The 14,457-nt window shown below is 35.7% G+C and overlaps 1 pseudogene; it reads left to right on the plus strand.

Annotated features, from left to right (window-relative positions):
* The first annotated feature begins 12,588 nt into the window (after positions 1 to 12,588).
* LOC127130626 (uncharacterized) lies at positions 12,589 to 14,119 on the plus strand (annotated as a pseudogene).
* The last annotated feature ends 338 nt before the right edge of the window (positions 14,120 to 14,457 follow it).

Here is a 14,457-nt window from a genome sequence, read left to right on the forward strand (position 1 = left end):
TGATGACTGTATATGAGGATAAGGCTATAATCTTGTTAAGCTTATTACCCAGATCCTTATATTAATTTAAGGATGTCATTATTTATGGTAACGAATGTACTATTACTTTTGATGAAGTATGCTCGACATTGAGATCCAAAGAATTTTCAGATGTGGACAATTTGAAGGTTTACAATAGTGGTTAAGGCTTGAGTATCAAAAGGTGAAAAAAATTGGCATATAGGTATGTCCAAATCAAAGAGATATGACAAGTCAAATATAAAATGCTTAAATTTTCCGAAATCTGGACACTTCATTAGGGTTTGTCATGAGAAAATGGATCATATGATTATGTTCAGATTGAAGTTGACTCATATGAGGATAGTCATAAGAATGAAGGTGCATTAGTAGTGTCAATTTGGAGACTAAAGATGGTTATGTCATGGACTCGTGTATCTTTTGTCACATGTTTTCATGAATAGAATACTTTAAAACTTTTAAGCTTAAGCAAGGTAGAGTAGATCTCATTTGTGATAATAAGGCTTACAAGGTTTTTGGTATTGCTACGATAAAACTAAAAAAATTTATGATCATGAGTTTCTTCTTCACTATGTGAGATTCCACATCGTGAAGCTAACAAGGCTAAAAGGTCTAAAGTGTATGGTTTATTTATTTTATAAGGTTCCAATATTATTGTTCATTCATCATCAGCTAGTGATGACTTTAATGACAAGAACAATATTTGGCATTTGAGGTCAAGGAAATATGGATGCTTGGACGTTGTTCTGAAGGAGAATGGCGATCCAAAACGCAGCGGAATTTAAAAAATTCTCCTTTAATGATCCTTACGAATGGGCATGATCAGTGATAGAATCGTTACCTCTTGTGACGATTGAAACCTTTGGTGCAGATCTCTTGTGACGACCAAAACCTTTGATGCAGATCCACGGAGCGATCACGAACGTTGAACGATGATAACATCTCTACTCAGTCCACATGAACGGATTCCTTCAATCTCAGTGCTAGCTGGTACGAATGAAGGCTTTGAGTGAGAGAGAGAGAGAGAGAAAAAAACGAAAATAATGCAACCGCAACGAATGCTTCTGCACAAGGGTTCTATTTATAGAACCACTTGTGTGGGCTTCAAGCTAAAAGCCCACTTAAGTGTATTTTGGCCCATATCTTATAATATGCCCAAAATCACTTAAGCCCATGGTATCTTATAATATTTCGTATTCTACTTAAGTACACCGTACCTTACGATGTTCCACAACTCACTTAAGTGCACCGTACATTACGGTGTTCCTTAGTTACTCTATCTCTCATCAATCCTTCCTTTGTGTGTGAACCTGTAGGTTTTCACGACGTTGGCAATTATATTAAATCACTTATTTAACATAATAAACAGTGAGTGGTATCTAGCAACACATCACTGCTACCCAAGACACAAAAATGTCATGTGATCTGACAAAACCTTTTATGATAATACTTATGCGTATAATTACCCTTTTGCCCTTATGTCTATATTGAACACAAAGCATAGACCGTGTCATCCTTGTCCAGTTCAATATTAGGCCCATAGACATTTATCCTATTAAGCAGGATGGGCAAATTCCATCTAGGTCACTCATGTCCCTCAGCATGCTTCGTGGAGTACCCATCAACTGTCTTTATGGTTATCCAGTTACGGACAATGTTTGATCAGCAATAAAGCACTCGACTCTACATCTAGGATTCATAGTGGTTTCAGGTCGAAGAGTGGTATATACCATTATGACCATGAGAATAACTTATGACACTTTGCATAACTTGCTATATAGTATTCTCATAGCGGGTCAATCCGGTATAAATATTACTCTTAATATTCATACCTATGTTTGAGACTTGATAACTCCTTATCCATGATCCATGAGATGTGATCATCAGTCTATAAACATAATAGTCTTAATGCTTTAATGTTATCCCATTTCACAATAAAGCTCGACTACGGATACTTTAAGAATAATGTCCTTATGTTTAATGTGATCTCATGATCAAGTCACACTTGATACATTAAACGGACTAGTCATTCTAGGGACTTTATTAAACAAACATAATAAAGAAATAGCCTTTAAATAATTCGATACAAGTACCAAAAGTATTGGCCTCTAGGGCTTACACCAACATGTTCTAGATCACTTTATTGAGGTTTGCATAAGACAAGGGATAAATATGCATTTGATGATTAAGTTATCATTGAGTTTGTGGGGTAAGTTTAAGGCCAAAGTAGCTTACTTGGTTTGCAAATGTTCATTTATAGGAATAATCTTCCAAACACCTATGGTGGTCTGTAGTATGAAACTTGAAAACTGATATTATTCAAAGGTCACCAAAACTTTTCATATTTATCAAATAAATCCAATTCATCTTGATGATAATGTTGTGAATTGTGTGTTCAGTTGCTATCAAAGAGGAAGAAAGGTTTATGTGTTTTTATGCGTGGAACTTGGAGGATCAAAGTTCATCAATCATAGATGAATTACTTTCAGTGAGTCCTATCAAGGGAAGACAAGTAAAGACCTAGGGGTGAAGCTTTTAGAAACTATGGCGGAGAAGACTCTATTTTACGTGGGGGTTTCTATTATGGATACTATTAATAGTGAGGGAACGATTACATAAGCTTCTGATTATCAATTAACTCGTAATAAGGTAAGGAGGGAGATACCCTCCGAAATGAATGGTTATGTTGACCTTTGGTGTTATATTATGAATGTTGCTGAAAGGTTGCAAAAGTAAAAAACCAAGGAACTTTAGGGAGGCATTTGAATGTAAGGAGAGTCAAATATGGTTAAAAAACCATGCTTCTGGTTTTGTTAGATTACCTAATCAAAAAAAGGTGATTGCAAGAAAGTGGATGTAAGTGGGAAAATCATAGTTCAAGTGTGGATTGAACTTGATTAAGGTTTTTGAATCGTGATTCAACAAGGAAGATAGCAGCAACATGGTTAATAGATAAATTGGAATCATTACGGTTTCAAGTCAAGGTAGGGATCTAAGAATTATACCTTAAAATCTTTGAGTGATGAAGAGAAATAAAACATGTCTCGAGATTTCCAGGAAAAAAAAGGAAAAAGCTATATAGTTACCGCGGTTCTTGGGTATTAGGTTCGGCCGGTTCAGTTTGTATATTTGTTCGTTAATGATTGAATATTTTATATTAATTTAGATATACTAAAAGATACTCTAAATTAATGTAAAAAGATATCATTAAACATTTATAATATTTTAAATTAATATTAAAGATATTATAAAATATTCATATTATTCTTTATTAATACAAAAGATATTATAAGAATATTATAATATTTTTATTATAACAACTAATGGGTTATGTTTTAGGTCTATTAAGGACACGTTGAATTTTAACACTTATAAATATGTACCTCTATCGTTCTTGTCTTCATACAGTTCATAACCTTATTAGTTGAATCAGCAATGCTACAGTACCTCCTTAGCTTGTGCGATAGCACCATTGTTATCATAATAGAGACCAATGGGATCCACAATGCTAGGAACTATGCCAAGTTCACTAATGAACTTTTTGATCCAAACAGCTTCCTTTGCTGCACTTGAGGCAGCAATATACTCGGCCTCGATTGTAGAATCAGCAACAGTATCTTGCTTTGAACTTTTCCAGCTCACCGCGCCACCATTTAAGCAAAACACATAACCATTGGAATCATGCATATTAAAGTGTCTCAGCACTTTGTCTATGTATGTACTTTGACTTAGGTCAAGCAGTTTTTGTGATCTATCTCTATAGATTCTGATTCCTAATATATAGGCTGCTTCATCTAGGTCCTTCATAGAAAAGCATTTCCCCAACCAAGACTTTACTTGTTGCAGGGTAGGGACATCGTTTCTAATGAGTAATATGTCATCTACATATAATACTAGGAAAACGATCATGCTCCCACTAACCTTCTTGTAGACACAAGGCTCATGTTCGTTCTTGATCCATGAGTAATACATCACCTTGATCAGTTATGAGATATCCATATCTCTCAGGTAGGTGACGTATCCTGCCTGACCTACGCTGGTCTTGTTCTACTTGAGCAGGTTGTTCTTCCACAACTATTTGTGTTTCCTGCTTTAATTCCTCCATAGGTGTATCAATGCTTTGTGATTCTTGAATTTATTCAAGCTCTACTTTCCTCCCACTTATTCCTTTGGAAATAAAATCCTTTTCTAGGAAAATTCCAGTTCGAGCGACAAACACTTTGCCCTCGGAAGGATTATAGAAGTAATACCCTCTTGTTTCTTTAGGATACCCCACAAATAAGCATTTGTCATATTTGGGCTCAAGCTTAGTTGAAACATGTAAGACATATGTGGTTTCTTACCACTCCATATCTCATATGGTGTCTTCTCAACCTTTTGGATGGAACATGGTTAAGTGTGTAAGCTGCTGTCAATAGTGCATGTCCTTAAAAGGAGTTTGGAAGATCGGCGTGACTCATCATGGATCGGACCATGTCTAACAGGGTACGATTTCTTCTCTCAGATACACCATTCCATTGGGGTGTTCCAGGAGGAGTAAGTTGGGATAGGATCCCACACTCTTTCAGATGGTCATCAAACTCTAGGCTTAAATACTCACCACCTCGATCTAATCGAAGAGTTTTAATATTCTTACCTAGTTGGTTTTAACTCGTTAGGTTTCACCCTTTTAGTATTAATGTTATTAATAGGCATTTCGAGATCAAGACATATAGTCCATTGCTCATTTGTGCAATAGCATAAAATATATCATTCAAATAAATTGAGCAACAATTGTTCTTTATTATAAATGAAAAACCAAACTTGTCCAAACAAGAAATGGAAATAATATTCCTGCTAATTGCAGGTACATAATAACAGTTCTCTAACTGAATCATTAAACCACTAGGTAAAGTCAATACATAAGATCCTACGGCTAAAGTAGCAACCTTTGTTCCATTGCCAACTCGTAGGTCAACTTCACCTTTTGCCAAATCTCTACTCCTTTTCAGCCCCTGCACATTTGTACAAATGTGAGAACCGCATCCAGTATCTAATACCCATGATGCAGAAGTAGACAAATTAATTTCAATAACAAAAATACCTGAAGTTGAAGTCTCTACCCCATTCTTCTTATCTTCCAAGTACTTTGGGCAGTTTCTCTTCCAGTGTCCGGTCTTACCGCAATGGAAGCATGTGCCTTCTTTTGCTATGCCTCCACTAGGCTTCAAAGCAGCAACAGTGGGTTTGGGTTTGGCAACTTCCTTGCCTTTCCCTTTATCACCCTGCTTGGTGGGACTTTTGTTCTGTCTCTTTCCATTTCCAATCATCAGAATGGACTTCCCTTTTGACTTCAAATTCTGCTCAGTAGTTCTTAACATGGCTAGCAGTTCAGGAAGAGATATGTCCATATCATTCATATTGAAATTTAGGACAAATTGACTGAATCTATCTGGCAACGATTGCAAGATCAAATCAGTCACAAGTTCCTTTCCGAGGGGAAAACCCAACCTCTCAAGGTTTTCCACATACCCAATCATCTTGAGCACATGGGGACCTACAGGGGCTCCCTCAGCTAACTTGCCTTGAAAAAGGGTTTTTGAAACTTCAAACCTTTCATGCCTTGCTTGCTCTTGATAGAGCATCTTCAGGTGTTCGATCATATTGAACGCTGTCATGTTTTCATGTTGCTTTTGCAACTCTGAGTTCATGGTAGCTAGCATGAGACAAGCAGTTTCATTGGCATCATCAACATGCTTCTTATAAGCATCTCTTTCTGCCTTAGGTGCAGAACTAGGAGGTTCCTCTTCAGGAACAGGTTTCTCCAAGACGTACAGCTTTCTATCATGTTTGAGGACAATCCTCAAATTTTGGTGCCAATCCAGAAAATTTGTCCTAGACAATTTTTCCTTGTCAAGGATTGATCGCAACATGTTGTTAGAGGTGTTTGTTGTCATGGTAATCTACATAAGGATTAATGAAAATATAAGTATCATTAACATATTTAATTAGGCCTTTAATTAAACATGCTCCCACTATTTTACTCAAAACAAATGACCCTCATCATTTGATTCGGAAAATCCCGTTGGAAGATTTTCTAGTGGGTCGAGATCCATATTTCACTTTGTTCTAAGTCCACGTAGGCGGATTACACAAAACTAGGTTATTTAGGTAGGAACTCATTCCAATTGTATCTCATACAACTCTCGAAAATTTCAGTTGGGTGAATAACTCCTTATTCCAATCCATCATATGGATCATTCCCAACTCTTGCTTCTAAACATATATAATATTATTATAATTTGTTAAGTTTGACCCATTGTCTTAGCAGTTGGATATTACAATTATCCCATCGCACCTTACTAATATAGAACATGCACCTCACGTAGGCGAAACCTACATTATCCAATACTAGTCTTGATGAGTGCTAAAACTTGGAAAGCAAACATATATAATATTATTATAATTTGTTTAGTTAAGTTTGACCCGTTGTTTTAGCAGTTGGATATTACAATTATCCCATCGCACCTTACTAATATAGAACATGCACCTCGCGTAGGCGAAACCTACATTATCCGATACTAGTCTTGATGAGTACTAAAACTTGGAAAGCATAAACTTAATATTTTAATTTGAGGGAATTGTAATTATTCTGATCTCACCGGCTTATTTATCATATAAATCGTCTCTCACATGCATCAACATACATTCACATGCATCAACATACATACACATGCATCAACATACATAATGAAACAGTTATGGCCCCTAGCGCAATTGTTCTCCCAAGCCAATGAGAGAACCTAAGCTAACCTAATAACGATCTAAGCTTCTCCAAGCAAGATCTTCAAGGTTGTCCTCCATTGATATTGAATTCTTCTCTTTCTTCATAACATTGTCCTCCTTTGATATTGTATCCTTTTCTTTCTTCATGACATTACATTACAGAAGAAGCTCGTTTTACATACGAGGGATTGAGATGAGAAAAGAAGTTACATTAAGAGATTAAAAGGAGAGGCACGACACGCAGGTCGTATTTAAAAACCCAAAACAAAATAAAGGATAACTAAGGCCATAACTGATCATCACAAGGCAATAATAACAAACACATTACTATTATTAATTTTAATTCTTTTAATTAATTAAAACCAAATTAAATTTCGGCGACCGATCACACTACGCAGAGTTAGTCGGGGGTCCGCTGCCCGGTCAGCGGGAACGAGTTAACCAAAATGTGTTAACGGGTTACTTGCTGAAAATCTGCCTAGGAATTGAATTCTGTTTCGGGTTAACGGGTTAACCAAAATGTGTTAACCGGTTACATGCTGAAAAATCTGCCCAGGAATTGAATTCTGTTTCGGGTTAACGGGTTAACCAAAATGTGTTAACCTGTTACATGTTGAAAAATCTACCCAGGAATTGAATTTTGTTTCGGGTTAACGGGTTAACCAAAATGTGTTAACCGGTTACATGCTGAAAAATCTGCCCAGGAATTGAATTCTGTTTCGGGTTAACGGGTTACCCCAAAAGCGTTAACCGGTTACCACTGTTGAAAAAGGGAAAATTGAGGATTTGATACTTTAAAGCACAACTCTTGCGCAGTCACAACCCTAATTGCATTACCTTTTTGACAACACAACCCTTGTATCGTCATTAACCCTAATGCATAACTCTTTGACAACACAACCCTTGTGCCGTCATTAACCCTAATGCATAACTCTTTGACAACGCAACCCTTGTGCCGTCATTAACCCTAATGCACCAATTTCAGACCGTCAAACACATCTTGATTGTTGATTCAGTATGATTGATCAATACGTCATTGCTTCACCATACTAATTTCGGATCAAGAAGCAAACGACCATTGATCGCTCAAAGGAAAACAACCATTAAGTTTTTGAATGAACGAAACAGAAACAGTATATCATATATACCGTATTTTGCATCAGGATTACTTATATCATATATATAACTTGATCGATCTCAATTTAATTACTCGTTTATTCTTTGATTCATTCTGTCTTTTAATCGTATTAATACAGAAAATACAGAAAATAAACAGCTATCAGATGCATGGTTTCATAAGTGGCTCTGATACCACTGAAGGAGAATGGCGATCCAAAACGCAGCGGAATTTAAAAAATTCTCCTCTAATGATCCTTACGAATGGGCATGATCAGTGATAGAATCGTTACCTCTTGTGACGATTGAAACCTTTGGTGCAGATCTCTTGTGACGACCAAAAACTTTGATGCAGATCCACGGAGCGATCACGAACGTTGAACGATGACAACGTCTCTACTCAATCCACACGAACGGATTCCTTCAATCTCAGTGCTAGCTGGTACGAATGAAGGCTTTGAGTGTGTGTGTGTGTGTGAGAGAGAGAGAGAGAGAGAGAGAAAATGAAAATAATGCAACCGCAACGAATACTTCTGCACAAGGGTTCTATTTATAGAACCACTTGTGTGGGCTTCAAGCTAAAAGCCCACTTAAGTGTATTTTGGCCCATATCTTATAATATGCCCAAAATCACTTAAGCCCATGGTATCTTACCATATTTCGTATTCTACTTAAGTACACCGTACCTTACGATGTTCCACAACTCACTTAAGTCCACCGTACATTACGGTGTTCCTTAGTTACTTTATCTCTCATCAATCCGTCCTTTATGTGTGACCCTGTAGGTTTTCGCAACATTGGCAATTATATTAAATCACTTATTTAACATAATAAACAGTGAGCGGTATCTAGCAACACATCACTGCTACCCAAGACACGAAAATGTCATGTGATCTGACAAAACCTTCTGTGATAATACTTATGCGTATAATTACCCTTTTGCCCTTATGTCTATATTGAACACAAGGCATAGACCGTGTCATCCTTGTCCAGTTCAATATTGGGACCATAGACATTTATCCTATTAAGCAGGATGGGCAAATTCCATCTAGGTCACTCATGTCCCTCAGCATGCTTCGTGGAGTACCCATCAACTGTCTTTATGGTTATCCAGTTACAGACAATGTTTGATCAGCAATAAAGTACTCGACTCTACATCTAGGGTTCATAGTGGTTTCAGGTCGAAGAGTGGTGTACACCATTATCACCATGAGAATAACTTATGACACTTTGCATAACTTTCTATATAGTATTCTCATAGCGGGTCAATCCGGTATAAATATTACTCTTAATATTCATACCTATGTTTGAGACTTGATAACTCCTTATCCATGATCCATGAGATGTGATCATCAGTCTATAAACATAATAGTCTTAATGCTTTAATGTTATCCCATTTCACAATAAAGCTCGACTACGGATACTTTAAGAATAGTGTCCTTATGTTTAATGTGATCTCATGATCAAGTCACACTTGATACATTAAATGGACTAGCTATTCTAGGGACTTTATTAAACAAACGTAATAAATAAAAAGCCTTTAAATAGTTCGATACAAGTACCAAAAGTATTGGCCTCTAGGGCTTACACCAACATGTTCTAGATCACTTTATTGAGGTTTGCATAAGACAAGGGATAAATATGCATTTGATGATTAAGTTATCATTGAGTTTGTGGGGTAAGTTTAAGGCCAAAGTAGCTTACTTGGTTTGCAAATGTTCATTTATAGGAATAATCTTCCAAACACCTATGGTAGTCTGTAGTATGAAACTTGAAAACTAATATTATTCAAAGGTCACCAAATTTTTTCATATTTATCAAATAAAGCCAATTCATCTTGATGATAATGTTGTGAATTGTGTGTTCAATTGCTATCAAAGAAGAAGAAAGGTTTATGTGTTTTTAGGCGTGGAACTTAGAGGATCAAAGTTCATCAATCATAGATGAATTACTTTCAGTGAGTCCCATCAAGGGAAGACGAGTAAAGACCTAGGGGTGAAGCTTTTAGAAACTATGGCGGAGAAGACTCTATTTTACGTGGGGGTTTCTATTATGGATACTATTAATAGTGAGGGAACGATTACATAAGCTTCTGATTATCAATTGACTCGTAATAAGGTAAGGAGGGAGATACCCTCCGAAATGAATGGTTATGTTGACCTTGGGTGTTATATTATGAATGTGGCTGAAAGGTTGCAAAAATAAAAAACCAAGGAACTTTAGGGAGGCATTTGAATGCAAGGAGAGTCAAATATGGTTAAAAAACCATGCTTCTGGTCTTGTTAGATTACCTAATCAAGAAAAGGTGATTGCAAGAAAGTGGATGTAAGTGGGAAAATCATAGTTCAAGTGTGGATTGAACTTGATTAAGGTTTTTGAATCGTGATTCAACAAGGAAGATAGCAGCAACATGGTTAATAGATAAATTGGAATCATTACAGTTTCAAGTCAACGTAGGGATCTAATAATTATACCTTAAAATCTTTGAGTGATGAAGAGAAATAAAACATGTCTCGAGATTTCCAGGAAAAAAAGGAAAAAACTATATAGTTACGGCGGTTCTTGGGTATTAGGTTAGGTCGGTTCAGTTTGTAAATTCTTTCATTAATGATTGAATATTTTATATTAATTTAGATATACTAAAAGATACTCTAAATTATAGTAAAAAGATATCATTAGACATTTATAATATTTTAAATTAATATTAAAGATATTATAAAATATTCATATTATTCTTTATTAATACAAAAGATATTATAAGAATATTATAATATTTTTATTATAACAACTAATGGGTTATGTTTTAGGTCTATTAAGGACACGTTGAATTTTAACACTTATAAATATGTACCTCTATCATTCTTGTCTTCATACAGTTCATAACCTTATTAGTTGAAGACAGCGAAAAGGGTTTGGGAATCCTATTGGTAAACTTAGAGAGGTAAATGTTAAAATTCCTTAGAGTTCTAGGAATTTTGGAAATATTTTGAGGTATCTAAGGGGACTAGGAAACACTTATAAATACCTTGGACTTGTGTGATTCATATATTAAGTGTATTAGATATTGGGAAACACATTGGTATAAATATAGTTTGGTTTGTAATTTATTTTGGTTGTCTTTGTTCTTTGTGCCCACGCATCAAATTTCTAGTTGTATTTCTACTATGAATAATTATTTTTAATTGATTTGAGTTATTCTACCCATTTTTCACAACAAGTGGCGCCCACGTGCTGGAAAAACAGTATTATTTACAATTGAGCACCATGTGTAATGGGAGATTTAGAAGTTTTTTGGAGACAACATTTTGATTTATGGAAAGTGAATATACAAGATACTTTAATTCAATAGAAGTGTATTGAAGAACGGAAGGGCGAGGCATTGATGCCTGCACTCCTAACTCAAGTAGAGAAGATCGAGATTATGGGTAATGTCAAGAATGCAATTATCTTGTTCCTCGAGGATAAATTTCTAAGAGAAGTCTCTAAGGAGAAGAATGCAGCTTATATGTGGGAAAAACTTGAATTATTGTATATTATCAAGTGTTTGGCTCACAGGTTGTGCCAAAAATAATAAATCTACTAATTCTAGAGGATAGAGAACAAACATAGTGGAGAAGTTGTTAGAATTACCTAGATCCTTATATCAATTTAAGGATGTCATTTTTGATGGTAAACAAATGTACTAATACTTTGGATGAAGTCCACTCGACGTTGAGATTCAAAGAATTTCCAAAGGTGGAAAATTTGAAGATTTACAATAATGGTTAAGGATTGAGTGTCACAAGAGGAGGAACTTGAAATCACTACGCCAAAAACTGGAATAGACAGCGCACCTTAGAGGGCGCTTTATTACAAAAGCGCACTCTAAAGTGAAGCGAAAAAATAAGGAGCGAACAACTGGAATAGACAGCGCACTTTAGAGGGCGCTTTTGTAATAAAGCGCCCTCTAAGGTGAAGCGAAAAAATAAGGAGGAGATAGAGGGACAACAATACAGGGCGCTTTTTAGAAAGCGCCCTCTAAGGTTACCCTTAGAGGGCGCTTTTAAAAAAGCGCTCTATAAGTCCATGTGCATTTCCAGTTTATAAAGCGCTTTTGGAAAGCCTTAGAGAGCGCTTTCATAAGCGCCCTCTTAGGCCCCCTTTAGAGGGCGCTTTTTTTCCACAAGCGCCCTCTAAGGTCCCCTTTAGTAAACATTAAAATTATAACATACTGTGCATTTTGTTATTTCACTCTCTGTTATTTTCGTTCTTTTTCACGTTAGGGTTCTCACTGCTACGATTTTCGCTACTTCTAAGGCGTTCTCCTTCCAACTCTGTTAGATCTACGACGTTTCCTCCTTCTATTAATTCGTTGTTAGCTGTTCGATTTTGACACCATAGGTATTTTTCTAATCTTCATATTACTTGGTTTCTCTTCTGACGTTCGCTACTGTTCATTTTTGGTTTCATTTTTCTTGGTTCATACATTTATTGAGTATTCTCAACAATAATTATTATGTTGCAATGCTAGCAATGGAGACTAGGCATTATTGGTTAAATTTCACCAACTATTCCATTTGTTTCTCGATGTAGAAAAAGTAGGCATTATGGGTTAACATTTGATAATCATAATTTTGTTATTAATCTTTTTGTGCCTCTAACTATATTTCCTCTTTATTTGAATGTACTGTGTGTGTTGGTGGCTGATTTTGTGGATATGAAGAGAAACCTGCAGCATCTTGTAAGTAGTAGCTCTAACTTTTACTGGCCCTTGGTAGAGATTCTCTTTTACTATTAATATTGTTGCCGTTCTCTTTCTTTTTATTAGGTGATCCACATATATTCTCTCCTTCCCTACTATATGAAAGTTTCAGTTACCTTATCCTAAACTCTCAACTTGATTAACATTAATCTGATACTGCAGGTATAAATGAGCTGGAAACTGCATTATCTACGTACAAATCGATTTCTGCTGATGCTCCTGGCCAAATAATTTGGTCTGTGGCTGAAAATTATCGTTTTGAACCCGCCTTAATTGAGGTATTTTTGTTTATGTTTTGACATTTTAACCTATGAATCTGCCTGTCCATTTACGTAGTTTGTTTAGCAGGGCAAGAAGCTAATTGCTGACATTGGCAAAATGATGAGTGTCCAAGTTATTGTAGAAGGATCAATGAACAGTTCAAACCCATACTTTTCAAGTTCTTGGAGACGCAGTTTTACTGTATGTGCTTTGAAATTAAGTTACACATTCAGTATTTGTTTTAGTACAGGAGAGTATCTGGCGTAGCTTTGAATCACTTAATCAACTCTACTATTCTGGCATAAAAATGTAGGGGGAAAAATCTACTTTATAATTTAATAATTGAATATGTTTCCAAAATTTACACACTTTATCAAAATAAGTATGAGATTTCTTTCTCAGATATGAATATGTCTCCTCCAGATCCCCCAAGGCATGTGGTAAATGATCCCTCATCTTACAAACACACACGTGCACACGTGCTACACATCCCAAACAGTAGATATGTTCATTATTCATGCATTTTTCATTCAAGTCTTTAATCATGGCATTAAACACATTATAGATCTTGTGGCGAGTTGTTGGCACGAATGGAACCCTTCAAATTGAGCGAGGATTCCAAGGACAACACGGATACCTGGTATATACTATAGTTATAAGTTACACTATAGGTTTTCAAAAGTAATAGCTTAGGTAGATCTGAACTTCTCCTTCAATATCCACTAAAGTTGCAACTAATTTATTCAAATCACTTTCAGTTATCTTTATTGTTTTCTGACGTTATGATGCTATATAGGTTTCATTATATGATGCTAATGGACAATGCAAAAGCTCATTTTTCCCATTCATTGGAGTAACTGAAGAATTAAAAGCTTTTTTTAATGATGTTTCTGAAAACACCCTCAAGGTATTAAGATTCCTGCAAAATGCTTCCACAATTCCACCTTCTAATTTTGTAGTTTTGTGTCAAACTCGTAGCATATATTTTTGTTCATTACATTCCTTTCTTATCCTCAATTAAATGTCCATGCTAGTATGAATTCTCTAGTCTAATTTATTTCTATTTTGCAGAAGGGTAGTCAGTTTGTACCCGAGCACCGCCTCTCTTTTGTCGAGGGTGCGAGAGACGTTGCTCTTTTAGAGGCAATGCTTAAATCTGGATCAAGGCAGGGCAAGCAAGTTCAAGTGAAAAAGTTTTGAGGAATATACTAAGTGTAGATAAACAAGCTAGTAGATCAAGGCAGAGAGATCCACGTGATTGGATGAAGTTATAGGATTTGTATGCATTTATTGAAATTATTACTTGTATGAATTGGTTGTATATTTAGAATCTTTAGAAGTTAAACGATTATATATCAGTGGATTGTTGTATATGTATGGATTGTTGTATATAAGGCTTGTTGAATGCAATGTGTGAAAAAGGCTTCAAATTATACAGTTTTAGGTGTACTGCTTCAATATACAGGTTGTCTAAAATAAATAAAAAATATAGCGCTTTTTAAAAAAAAATAATTAAATAACCACCCACTTTAGAGGGCGCTTTCCAAAATAAGCGC

Source organism: Lathyrus oleraceus, chromosome 3 (assembly GCF_024323335.1).
Source record: "Lathyrus oleraceus cultivar Zhongwan6 chromosome 3, CAAS_Psat_ZW6_1.0, whole genome shotgun sequence".
NCBI lineage: Eukaryota > Viridiplantae > Streptophyta > Magnoliopsida > Fabales > Fabaceae > Lathyrus > Lathyrus oleraceus.